The 13399-nt window shown below is 43.6% G+C and overlaps 1 pseudogene; it reads right to left on the bottom strand.

The window, feature by feature from the left end:
- LOC135539886 (breakpoint cluster region protein-like) overlaps window positions 1-13287 on the bottom strand; it is a 39357-nt pseudogene extending 26070 nt beyond the window's left edge.
- Between the last annotated feature and the right edge of the window lie 112 nt (window positions 13288-13399).

The following is a 13399-nucleotide window of genomic DNA, read 5'->3' on the forward strand; positions in this document are numbered from 1 at the left end:
GTTCTCAGACTGCAAGGCCTGTTGCTAAGGAAGTGTCCAGGCAGGTCTGTCCAGAACATTGAGCAAATTCATCAACTTCAGAGCAGGAAACAGACATTCTGCACACGGTCACCTTTTCACACAAACATCCCCCTCCTCCCACACGTACACATTTAAATTAATATTAAATATCATATATCAACTCTGGGATTGCTGTCCTTGAACCAACCCTGTGAGTTGTCTAATACATTGACTTTTTCCTAAGTTAAATCATGGTAAAACGTTTAACAAAGAAGATCAGCTACAGCTCTGTGGGATTACCAAAGAGCTAATGCAGTTTCCTCTGTGCAGTATTAGTATGGAAAGCCGTTTTAACATAGTCAGTGGCCAGTTCACGAAAATGGTTCGCTCCTACAGACAGTGAGTCACAAGGCCATGGCTTGCTATATAAAGCAGGCAGACAGGCATTCAGTTACTTTTATATTGAACGTTAGAATGGGCCAAACTAGTGACGTAAGTGACTTAGTAGTTAGAGTAGTATGATCGTCGTTGCCAGGGGCGCGGGTTCGAGTATCTCAGAAACATCCGGCCTCCTGGGATTTTCACGCATGACAGTGCCTAGGGTTGGCCAATAATGGTACGACAAACAAAAAACATCCAGTCAGCGGCAGTCCTGTGGTCGAAAACAACTCGTTGATGAGAGTTCAAAGGAGAATGGCAAGAATCATGCAAGCAAACAGGCGGGCCACAAACAGGCAAATAATGATGCAGTACAACAGTGGTGTGCACAACGGCATCTCGGAACACTCAACTCGTCGGTCAAGGTCACGGATGGGCTATTGCAGCAGAAGACCACACAGGTTCCATTCCTATCAACTAAAAACAAGAAGAAGAAGCTCCAGTCGGCACGCGGTCACCGACACTGGACAATTGTGGAGTGTAAAAACATTGCCTGGCCCGACAAATCCTGGTTCCTGTTTGGTCATGCAAATGCGGAGTTAGGATTTGGCGTAAGCAGCATGAGTCCACGGCCTCATCATGCCGGGTGTCAATGGTACAGGCTGGTTGTGGTGGTGTAATGGTGTGGGGAATGTTTTCCTGGCACACGTTAGGTCGCTTGACACCAATGTCAACACCCCAAAGAATTCAAGCTGTTCTGAAGGAAACGGGGGGATTGAACCAGTATTAGATAGGTGTACCAAAATAAACTGTGTATATTCATCACGTTTTATATTAATAATGGAATTTCCTATATCAATATTATTTTACTTTGAAAATGTGGAGTAGGTTGTGTACATCAATACGAAAAATATAAAATGTAATATTTTTTAGATAAAATTTTAAGGCAGCAAAATGTGAAAACTGTGCAAGGAGTTTGTAGACTTTTACTAGCACTGTATGTAGGAGCATGCAAATGTAATCTGGACCCCATGAAGTTCATTATAATACAGTGGGGCAAAAAAGTATTTAGTCAGCCACCAATTGTGCAAGTTCTCCCACTTAAAAAGATGAGAGAGGCCTGTAATTTTCATCATAGGTACACTTCAACTATGACAGACAAAATGAGAAGAAAACAAATATCCAGAAAATCACATTGTAGGATTTTTGATGATTATGGTGGAAAATAAGTATTTGGTCACCAACAAACAAGCAAGATTTCTAGCTCTCACAGACCTGTAACTCTTCTTTAAGAGGCTCCTCTGTCCTCCACTCGTTAATGGCACCTGTTTAATTAATGGCACCTGTTTGAAGTTGTTATCAGTATTAAAGACACCTGTCCATAACCGAAAACAGTCACACTCCAAACTCCACTATGGCCAAGACCAAAGAGCTGTCAAAGGACACCAGAAACAAAATTTTAGACCTGCACCAGTCTGGGAAGACTGAATCTGCAATAGGTAAGCAGCTTTTTTTGAAGAAATCAACGGTGGGAGCAATTATTAGGAAATGGAAGACATACAAGACCACTGATAATCTCCCTCGATCTGGGGCTCCACGCAAGATCTCACCCCGTGGGGTCAAAATAATGACAAGAACGGTGAGCAAAAATCCCAGAACCACACGGGGGGACCTAGTGAATGACCTGCAGAGAGCTGGGACCAAAGTAACAAAGCCTACCATCAGTAACACACTACGCCGCCAGGGACTCAAATCCTGCAGTGCTAGACGTGTCCCCCTGCTTAAGCCAGTACATGTCCAGGCCCGTTTGAAGTTTGCTAGAGAGCATTTGGATGATCCAGAAGAAGATTGGGAGAATGTCATATGGTCAGATGAAACCAAAATATAACTTTTTGGTAAAAACTCATCTCATCGTGTTTGGAGGACAAAGATTGAGTTGCATCCAAAGAACACCATACCTACTGTGAAACATTGTGCTTTGGGGCTGTTTTTCTGCAAAGGGACCAGGACAACTGATCAGTGTAAAGGAAAGAATGAATGGAGCCATGTATCGTGAGATTTTGAGTGAAAACCTCATTCCATCAGCAAGGGCATTGAAGATGAAATGTGGCTGGGTCTTTCAGCATGACAATGATCCCAAACACACCGCCCGGGCAACGAAGGAGTGGCTTCGTAAGAAGCATTTCAAGGTCCTGGAGTGGCCTAGCCAGTCTCCAGATCTCAACCCCATAGAAAATCTTTGGAGGGAGTTGAAAGACCGTGTTGCCCTAGCAACAGCCCCAAAACGTCACTGCTCTAGAGGAGATCTGCATGGAGGAATGGGCCAAAATACCAGCAACAGTGTGTGAAAACCTTGTGAAGACTTACAGAAAACGTTTGACCTCTGTCATTGCCAACAAAGGGTATATAACAAAGTATTGAGATACATTTTTGTTATTGACCAAATACTTATTTTCCACCATAATTTGCAAATAAATAAATTAAAAATCCTACAATGTGATTTTCTTTCTCATTTTGTCTGTCATAGTTGAAGTGTACCTATGATGAAAATTACAGGCTTCGCTCATCTTTTTAAGTGGGAGAACTTGCACAATTGGTGGCTGACTAAATACGTTTTTGCCCCACTGTAAATAACAAAATATAAATGCTATTGTGGCTATCAAAAATGTGAATAATTGCTATCAATAATTACATTTTTGATATCCAAAATTGTCATTTTTATATTGTTGAATCATATAAATAAAAATATATATTAATGACATTTTAACAACAATAACTGTATGTTAAAACAGCTTCCCTAGTAATAGTGAAAGCAGAGGGGTTTACTCTTAAACACTATGTGGTTGAATGGTGGTAGAGTGTATCTGTGTCTCCCCTCAATTAACCTCAAAATGGTTACTAATGTGCAATAGAGCTGTAACAAATATATTCTAATAACATTGCATAACAGTGCTCAAACTAACAGCTGGGGCTGAGAGGGTTTTTGATGTAGCAGCAAAGGACAACGTTTCTCTGGACTTTTAGTAGAGAATCCTGCAGAATTTAGAGGTTCTTTCAGCATTATTGAATTTGCCAGTGTTCTGATCTTTGGGTTTAGGAAGCCAAAGTTCATCAGGCTCAGAAAAGCTTTGGCTGGATCTGGAAGTTGTGTTTGTTTAGTGTACAAGTTAGTAGTTCCCGAGGGAGCCATTTGGCCACACTACTACAAATCCGCTTCTCTTTTATCTTTTACAATAGGACAAGGATGACCTATAAATAGCTGTCTGCTAGGATTCCAAACATAACAGGTTAACATGCTTTTAAATCCTAGTACAGAGAATAACCTGTGCACTGTCAACATGCACTCTGTCCCTGTGGATGCAACAATTGTGGAGAGTGATGAGAGGTTTGACGCAACACACACAACAAAAGCATCAAGGACATATTCACAGACCTGTAATCCTAATCCACATGTATAGATAGATGAACCGACTATGACCCAGAGAGAAGGGGAATGACAGATGTGTTAGCAGGACAAATCCACAGAATCATAAACACAGAAATTCAACATCACAACTGTGATGTGACCTTGCTTAGAGCAGGGTTCACACAGTTTTGGCGGGATACAGGATATCCATATGAATGCTAAAAAATACATTTACAAAAAGACTTGTTTTGAAGATATAGTTCCCTTTTATTTCTCCCTTGGATTAAGAACGAGAGCTTGATTGTGTTGAAGCTGAATGTTGCTGCTTTTAGAATCTCCATGTAATGCATCAAAGCACTGTCACACTTCACTGCATTGGCTAAAGGACACTTTAAATATTTCTATGGAGAGAAGGATGAACTCTGCATTTGTTCTGGAAATAACTAAAAGGAGGAAATGGTCCAGACAGTGATCAGAGTGACAGCCTGTAGAGATCCTGCCAGTCCCATCTGGACACGCATTAACCGGGACGGGATGCAATGGACAAAACAGAGTACACCGATTCCTCTCAATTGACCACCAGAATTTAGATTAAAAATCAGTTAAAATGAGACACAAATGTTAAAGGATTCTCCAAAGAAGGGGCTAATATTCCCTTTAAGACTGATTATTTGGGACATTATGGTCCAGGAATAATAACTGTAGTATTGAGTGTAGCACAATGAGTCTCTGTCACCTCTGACAGCATGCTTATAGATTAGAAAAGATATGGCACCTTCTAAACATTTTTTTATATTTTAAAAATGATGCTGTTAAGAGCTTTGGAAACATTCTGCCTCCACTAAATGGATTCTCATCCTGATCGTGTGATCAATGGAGAGACATCTGTCAGCGAACCGAGAGGAAACAGGTGTTACAATGACTTTTACCATCCAGCATGTATGGAATGTACAAATAGAAAGTTATACAGGTTTATCAATACAAATCTGTTTTACTAATCCTCAGCCTACAAAGAGTTGCACTTCAATCCCACTACTACGAAGGGGTCTTTTCATCCCTCACAGCTAACACAGGAAGGGATGGGTTGGGTGGAGATCTTTCAGTACTGCATACACTTCAGTTCAGCACATCTGGTTTCTCTCTGACTGAGCTTCACCCATCAGGTTGAAAAGAAACAGGTCTGAAAACGTGGCACCTGCAACGGGGCGGTGGCACTGCAGCCCTGAAAGAAGCTGACTGGGTGTTTCGGGCAGATCAGCAGAGTGCGAGCCAACCAACCATCAGCACATTCTGGCACAATTGAAGTGCCCTGTTGAAGTGGGAGGGAGCCCGACCACAGGCCCAGTAGGAGTAGTGAGGCCCACCAGCTCTGCTCAGATCGGTTATGGGACAGCCTAAAATTAGCACCAGCCATTGAGCAGTGTAGGTCAGAACTCAGCTGCCCAGCCCACCACACTTACTAATCAGCGTGTTGAAATAGCTCAGGGTGGTCACAGTAATGCTCTGTATAACAGAATATCAAGGTTCAATAATTGCTCCAGTCTGTGACCTACAGGATAAACAGTACCAGTCAAAAGTTTGGACAAACCTACTCATTAAAGGGTTTTTCTTTATTTTTAACATTGTAGAATAATAGTGAAGACATCAAAACTATTAAATAACACATGTAACCAAAATAAAGTGTTAAACAAATCAAAATATATTTTAGATTCTTTAAAGTAGCCATCCTTTGCCTTGATGACAGCTTTGCACACTCTTGGCATTCTCTCAACCAACTTCATAAGGTAGTCACCTGGAATGCTTATCCAACAGTCTTGAAGGAGTTCTCACATATGCTGAGCACTTGTTGGCTGCTTTTCCTTCACTTTGCAGTCCAAATCATCCAAAACACAACTGATTGGCTCAAAAGCATTAAGGAAAGAAATTCCACAAGTGTACTTTTAACAAGGCACACCTGTTAATTGAAATGCATTCCAGGTGACTACCTCATGAAGCTGGTTGAGAGAATTTTGGTTACTACATGATTCCATATGTGTTATTTCATAGTTTTGATGTCTTCACTATTATTCTACAATGCAGAAAATAGTCAAAATAAAGAAAAACCCTTGAATGAGCAGGGCTGTCCAAACTTTTGACTGGTACTGGTACTGTGTTTGTGTGTGGGTCCACACACAAACTTGACTGATACAGTGAGGGTGTGATACTAGCTGAAAAAGAGGGAGAGAAAAGAGGCAACCAACACAAAATGTGTTTTCCCTTTATATCATAAGTTATTCAGATCTCAACACCCGTGTCTTATCTTCTCTTTTCCAATAAACCACAAGAAAAACAGATTGCAGACACACACACAAAATTCAACCCAAACAGATGCACTCACATGAGACAGTCTAAGAGTTGGACACACAGAAGGCCAGGTTTAGAGGCTTTTCCACTCAGCACTGTGGACAACCAGGAAATGGGAGCAGAGACCAGGAACTAAACATGATTATTCCCTATAATTGTGCTTTCAGAGCAATTTCAAGAAAAGCTGTTTAGCTTCCAGGAGGAATCTTCTTAAGGACTCATGCTTGTAGATATGCGTATTTGTTCTACAGTACATCTTGTTAAAGTAAATACATGAAATAGTACTGTCTGCCAGAAGCGTCATCCACAAACTAATTATTGTCTAACATGGCCCAGGCAGTTTGTGCAGAGGTGAGCTCATCTCATATAGCACATTACCATCACTATGTTCCCCCACACCCCACAAGCAGCTGAAACATTCCATAAACACGTGGCTTGCCAGCCAGCAGCACAGAGGGCCCTTTGAATAGGACCTGTAAAGGGAGCTAAGACCAGGGGACCAGAAGGGGACGGAGACAGAGCACGAGGGAGGATTAGAGAGGAGGAGGAGACCTGGAGGGAGGGCCAAAAGATCAAACATTTCTCATGCATTTTTACCATTATCTGTAAGAAAATATATGGATATGGAAAACAGCCTGGGGTAGACACAAATACTTTCAGATGTGCTGTTCAATTTGACAGTATTTCTCATGTTTCAGAGTTAAGGGTTGAAATTGCGCAAGTAGGCTACTTCCCAATGGTTAACCCCTATGCTGGCGTAACTTGAACTGGATAGGGCCTGCTTATTTCAGATATTAATGGTGTGTTTGTCCCTTCGCTCCATCTGACTGCAGTTGGCAGGTCCCTGGCCTGCTGCTATGATCCCCTGCCAGCTCTCCAGGCACACTCCATTCTGTACCATTTTACCAAGTCACCCACCCGAGAGGACAGGTGACACGAAACACAGAGCTCAGTCAGGGTGCACAAGAGCTCTTTCCCTTTTCTGTGCTGGCACCACTTCATCTAAATTGTTGGACACGTATCTTGTATGTAAACTCAATGGGAGGGAGAGGTGAAATCATGTTTGCTTCCTTAACCACTAAAGGCTCAGAATGTTGACATTCAGGTACAAAAAAGAAACAAAAGTGAGCTTCATCAGGAGCTCTGAAATATTCATGATTGGATCGTAAACCTGGAGGGTGGGCCACCACCGCCTCTGTGATTTCTCCTGTGGTTGCAAATACAGCCCTGGACTGAGGCCAGACACGCTGACAGATAGGACCACTATCAGACCACCTGAGTGAAAGCTTTTCATTAGTGTCAAATGAGACATACAGACCTGTCTAATTGATATTAAGTGGAAGCTCCTCTTGGCCTGGCACAGGTTCACTCAAAGTGCAGACATTCTTACAACACAATCCCCAGTAGACCTTTTTATAATGTACTCATGATTAGCCATGAGTCAAAGTACTGGCCACTGGCATATGCCTATGTTATAGTGATAATTAACTATAGCAAAGCAGACAAACCATGGAAGTGGCTTCCTTTAAGCCACACAGCTAACCAGCAGCTCTATTCACAGCTAACCAGCAGCTCTATTCACAGCTAACCAGCAGCTCTATTCACAGCTAACCAGCAGCTCTATTCACAGCTAACCAGCAGCTCTATTCACAGCCAACCAGCAGCTCTATTCACAGCTAACCAGCAGCTCTATTCACAGCCAACCAGCAGCTCTATTCACAGCCAGGAGTGACAATTGGCCTAGATCTCCACATATGACGAGACTGGTGCTCATTCTCTAATTCCTAGGCTATTCTAGGAAAAAAGAGACCTTAGAGATTTGTACATTTTAGACTGGCTGTTTTCCGATGATTACAAGCGGGAGGTGTAGCAGGGTTTGTAGAGTCAGTGTGGCAAGGACAGAGGCCCATTTATGCCATTCAGTACTGTACCCAATACTAGGGCTGTTCCTCCTCCTCCTCCTCAGGCAGACCCAAAGTATGCCACAATGCCAGACAGTAAAACACTAGAGGTCTGCTGGGTAGTCAATGCCACCCCATGTTTGACTGGCTGTTTGCTCATGCAGTCACAGAAAAAAAATGCATCGCTGAGTTGTTTTTTTTTCTTAAAATGTAGCAATGACATATTGCAACTTGAACTAATTAAAATGAAGGCAGTGCCACCTGAAAGGAACATACGAACCCTCCTAAAGCTACAGTAAATATTCACCAGAACGCTTACGTAACTAGAGCACAGTGGCCCTTTATAACATTGTCATTATAAAATAGCTTTAACAGATTACATGGAATTTATTGAATGCTGCAAGGAGTTTTATGACAAAACAAAAATGACATTTCCCACACTCTAAAAAGTCAGTGTCCACAACAGAGGACTGCAGTTTGTCCTGCTTGCCTCAAAACGACTGCTTATCACAGCACTGATCCAGCAATGTATGCAATAATGTTCCTACAACATCAGAAAATAAATCCAGATCTCTGTTAATCCACAAAGCACGGTTTGCATGAAGTGATCCTGCAGCAGGACCGTTACCTCAGCAACATGGCCTTTAAGACAACCACTCCAGGGACAGGCTCAGCAACATGGCCTTTAAGACAACCACTCCAGGGACAGGCTCAGCAACATGGCCTTTAAGACAAGCAACACTTTCCAGGGACAGGCTCAGCAACATGGCCTTTAAGACAACCACTCCAGGGACAGGCTCAGCAACATGGCCTTTAAGACAACCACTTCAGCAACATGGCCTTTAAGACAACCACTCCAGGGACAGGCTCAGCAACATGGCCTTTAAGACAACCACTCCAGGGACAGGCTCAGCAACATGGCCTTTAAGACAACCACTCCAGGGACAGGCTCAGCAACATGGCCTTTAAGACAACCACTCCAGGGACAGGCTCAGCAACATGGCCTTTAAGACAACCACTCCAGGGACAGGCTCAGCAACATGGCCTTTAAGACAACCACTCCAGGGACAGGCTCAGCAACATGGCCTTTAAGACAACCACTCCAGGGACAGGCTCAGCAACATGGCCTTTAAGACAACCACTCCAGGGACAGGCTCAGCAACATGGCCTTTAAGACAACCACTCCAGGGACAGGCTCAGCAACATGGCCTTTAAGACAACCACTCCAGGGACAGGCTCAGCAACATGGCCTTTAAGACAACCACTCCAGGGACAGGCTCAGCAACATGGCCTTTAAGACAACCACTCCAGGGACAGGCTCAGCAACATGGCCTTTAAGACAACCACTCCAGGGACAGGCTCAGCAACATGGCCTTTAAGACAACCACTCCAGGGACAGGCTCAGCAACATGGCCTTTAAGACAACCACTCCAGGGACAGGCTCAGCAACATGGCCTTTCCAGGGACAGGACAACATGGCCTTTAAGACAACTCCAGGGACAGGCTCAGCAACATGGCCTTTAAGACAACCAAGGGACAACAACATGGCCTTTAAGACAACCACTCCAGGGACAGGCTCAGCAACATGGCCTTTAAGACAACCACTCCAGGGACAGGCTCAGTGTTTTTGCTGGACATTTCATCAGAAAGCTGTAGCAATCGCAACTTTCTCTGTATCTGACAGCCGGTTTCCCTATTTTCTACAGGTCAAGCTGCATTGGTAAATAGGTGTTATTGTGAAGAAACAATCAAATGGTAAGACAATGAGGAAAACCACACATTACAGTGTTATTGCACTGTCCTAAAGCAAAATATTTGACCACAAGTCTCACGGACTTGTGTACTTTGTCAGAAGAGCCACACACTGGCTTACTGTTCTCATGCTGATTATTTCCCAGATTATTTGCTTGTTCATTGCACATTTGGTTTACAATCCTATGCTTTCCAGCCTATCACCTTTCATAACCGCCTATTCTCAACAATTGCTACCAAAACGTTTGCTGCTCTTCTCATTTGAATTATCATAGCTTTTATTAGTTGAGCCTAGCATGTCGGAAATGGAAGACAATGAATGATCCTGACTGATTTACTACAACTGAGAGTCTGCTTTTATGACTTCAGTGAAATCATGTGATATGAGGAAATATGTGGCATTGAGTCAGCCATTCACTTAGACATGTCTATACCTATTTGAGTCATCATAGACCTGAGCAACCAAAAATATCTCAATGACTGTTCATTTAGAGACTAAGAACAACACAGGGAAGAAGACAGAATATCAAATCGTGACCTTTCCCTGTCAGTCTGTGGCTAAGGAAATCAGTTCTAAAGACTAACGGAGAGGAAATCAACATTTGGCTTTTTTCATCTCCACCAAAATAATATTTTCAAGACCAGATCAAAGCAGTTAAGCACAGGCTTAATAAGAGAGGGAGAACATGTCTGTTTTTCCTCAGCTGTCTGGAACAAAGTGTTTTATAAAACATACACCCTGTCATGTATTGATGCTTAAATAAATATTTTGCATTGAACTCTCTCTTCTCTGTCCTTGCAGTACCTAGTACCACCCTATCCCACTTAAACATTGTTGCAGTGTCAATACGTTCGACATGAGTGACTCTCCTATTGTGTTCACACATCACAACAGGAAACACTGAGGACTGAAATGTTGATGGGAAGCCATCTGACGATGAGCCCGCCATCCTCTTTTTAGTGAGAGTTATCAGCCCTTTCCCTCCCCACCGCCAACAAAGAGCCTCCCTAAACGTATCACGCTACACAAACCCTTTTAAGTGAATTACTCCTAGACAAGGACAACAATGTTGATGTGTGCTGACACAAAAACACTCCGGGTGGACAGGGGAAAACGGTCTCAATCAGGGCATCTCTAGATGAGCACTACAACACTCAATGGTAGAGAACAGAAGGGGGAAAGGGGGCAGGCATGCTTACAAAGTAAAAAGAAAACAGTCATACAATCCACAAAGAACCACACAATCACTACAGTGCTTTGCAAAGGTGGGCTGAGCTAATGGTTTCATATAATCATATGTAAACAAATTTGGCAGAGCTATAGTACACTATCGCACCATGTTGCAGCTGCACATATAAGCACATTGCTGCATGAGGAGAGATCAAGGTTAGGGCAAGTACAGGCATCTCTAATAAACACATGAAATGGCAGTGGCTATTGAGCCCTAAGGATGCATTAACAGTTCTTGTGTTTTTTTACATAAATTATAAACAAAAGACTTGAGTACAAAAGGACAGTATAGAGACTATGGCCTTGTAGACCTACCCAGATCTCCATGGACATGGTTGTCATGCGAGGTCCTACTGGACGTAGTGGAGTCCCCATCACCGGGCCAGATCTGGCCTATTTTACGGACACCCACGATGGAGGCCTCGGACACCAACACTTCCTGCTTCAGACGTTTCTGAGACAGTGGGGAGGGCAGGCTGCTGCTGTCAAAGGACTGCTGGGAAATCTGGGAAGGTGAATGACTTTTCTGACTGTACATGTGATTGGTGGTAGGACTTGGGGACATGTGACTTGACTGGCCAGAGGAGAAGTCTTCCTCGCTGGACGTCAGGTTCTCATTGGAGCTGCAGTCTGGGGTGTAGCCGCCCCCAGCATCGTAAAAACTGCCAGGTGAGTAGGAGCGCCTTGGCCAGTTTTGGCGTGAGTCCTCCTCCACACTGTGGTCCCTGATGTGAATGACCCTCCCCTCCCCCTCTGCCATCAACCCCCCAACATACACACTGGTGTAGGGTTGACAGTTTGCCGGCTGTCTCCCCCCATTGGATCGGATCACACTGTCCTTGAGGAAATGTGGGTTCACCTCTGTGTCATCATACAGCCTATTGTAGCCACAGCCGCCCTCTGTGGACCTGCATCTGAGCACAGATTTGCGGATCTCCCCCATAGCAGTGGATAGGTTCCCGGGCAGGGAGTGCATGGACCTGTTGCGCTCCATTTGCATGGCCTGGCAGCCCAGGCTGCTGATCTTATCTGAGACTTTCCTGTCATTGACCTTCACGAGGCCTCTCTCATGGTGGTACTCCATGTTCACGTAGAAGGGTCTCTCTGTCCCTCCAACCCCCTTCCCATCTCCAGCTGTATGAGAGTTGGCTATCTTGATGCGCTCGAAGGTGGACCTCAGTGCTGCTACTGAGCTCATGCCCACCCTGTCCCTGTCCAGATCTGTGTCTGGGGGACACACAGTAGGCATGTGGGGGCACAACTCACCCCTCTGTTCGAAGGGAGTCACCCCATCTATCTCACCCTCTGGATACTGTTTATAGCTCCCTGTGTCGACTGCCTCTCTCGGCTGCTCTCCACTGTAGGCTCCTCATCTATGTGGGATGTCTGGGTGTCTGAAAAACTGGATTGGTCTCCAATATTCATTAGGGACATCCTCTTGATGCCCCATCTCTGCCCATCATAAGCCTTCCTCTCCTTGGCCAGTAATGTCTGCAGGTAGATCATCTGAAAGCGCTCTTTGTTTTCCTCTAACTCCAGCTGCCTGATAGATGACTTGCATTTCTCCAGCTCCTGCTCAATATCCCCCAATGATTTCAGCTCCATGCTTGGGGCATCTGACTCAGGGAACTGGGCTTTCCAAGCCTCCACAAAACCTACTGGTTCAACCATAGTTTGTTTTGTTTTACCTAGTCCACTGAGAATAGAGTAATAAGAGTATAAACTAAGTTTCTACTAAACTATATGATGTGTTTCCAATCAAAATAATTTCTAAAGCATGACTTATAATGGCCATTAAAAGCTATTTCCACACTCCACTGACTGAATACATTTTTCACAAGACAAGAAAAAATGTCTACTTATCATGCACCATTATATTATAGTCAGATCGAGTGTTTACGGGCACCAGTGAAAATGACATGAGGCCTGTTCTCAAAACGAGCCAGTTCAGATACCTGCAACAAAAGAATAACAAAGAATAAGTGTCCTTCCATATCTTCTGTAATGTCGGTCACAAACAATTGCTCTTCATTCATCGTAAAAGCAGAATCACTGTCCTATCCAGAAGTTCCATTCAATGATTTAGTGAAAGTCCAAGAACAATTAAACATTTCCAGTGTAATAGATGTTTTTAATGTTACCGGTAATTCGTTATCCTGCACCCGATTGAAAGTTAGTTTGAATGTTCTCTCGTTAACCTTACACCCACTAGACATTATATACACTTCGTCAGATCGCACACTAACTACGGTTACTGTGTTTTGGTCATTTTCTTTATTGAGTTGGTGCTGAAAAGAGAGGGAGGGACTTTGATGTGTCCAGTTTTAAAGACGCAGGCACGTCGAGAACACAAAAGATAAAGCCAAGCTGCAAAACAACTCTGGAAAA

This window comes from Oncorhynchus masou, chromosome 1 (assembly GCF_036934945.1).
Source record: "Oncorhynchus masou masou isolate Uvic2021 chromosome 1, UVic_Omas_1.1, whole genome shotgun sequence".
NCBI classification, from domain to species: Eukaryota; Metazoa; Chordata; class Actinopteri; order Salmoniformes; family Salmonidae; genus Oncorhynchus; species Oncorhynchus masou.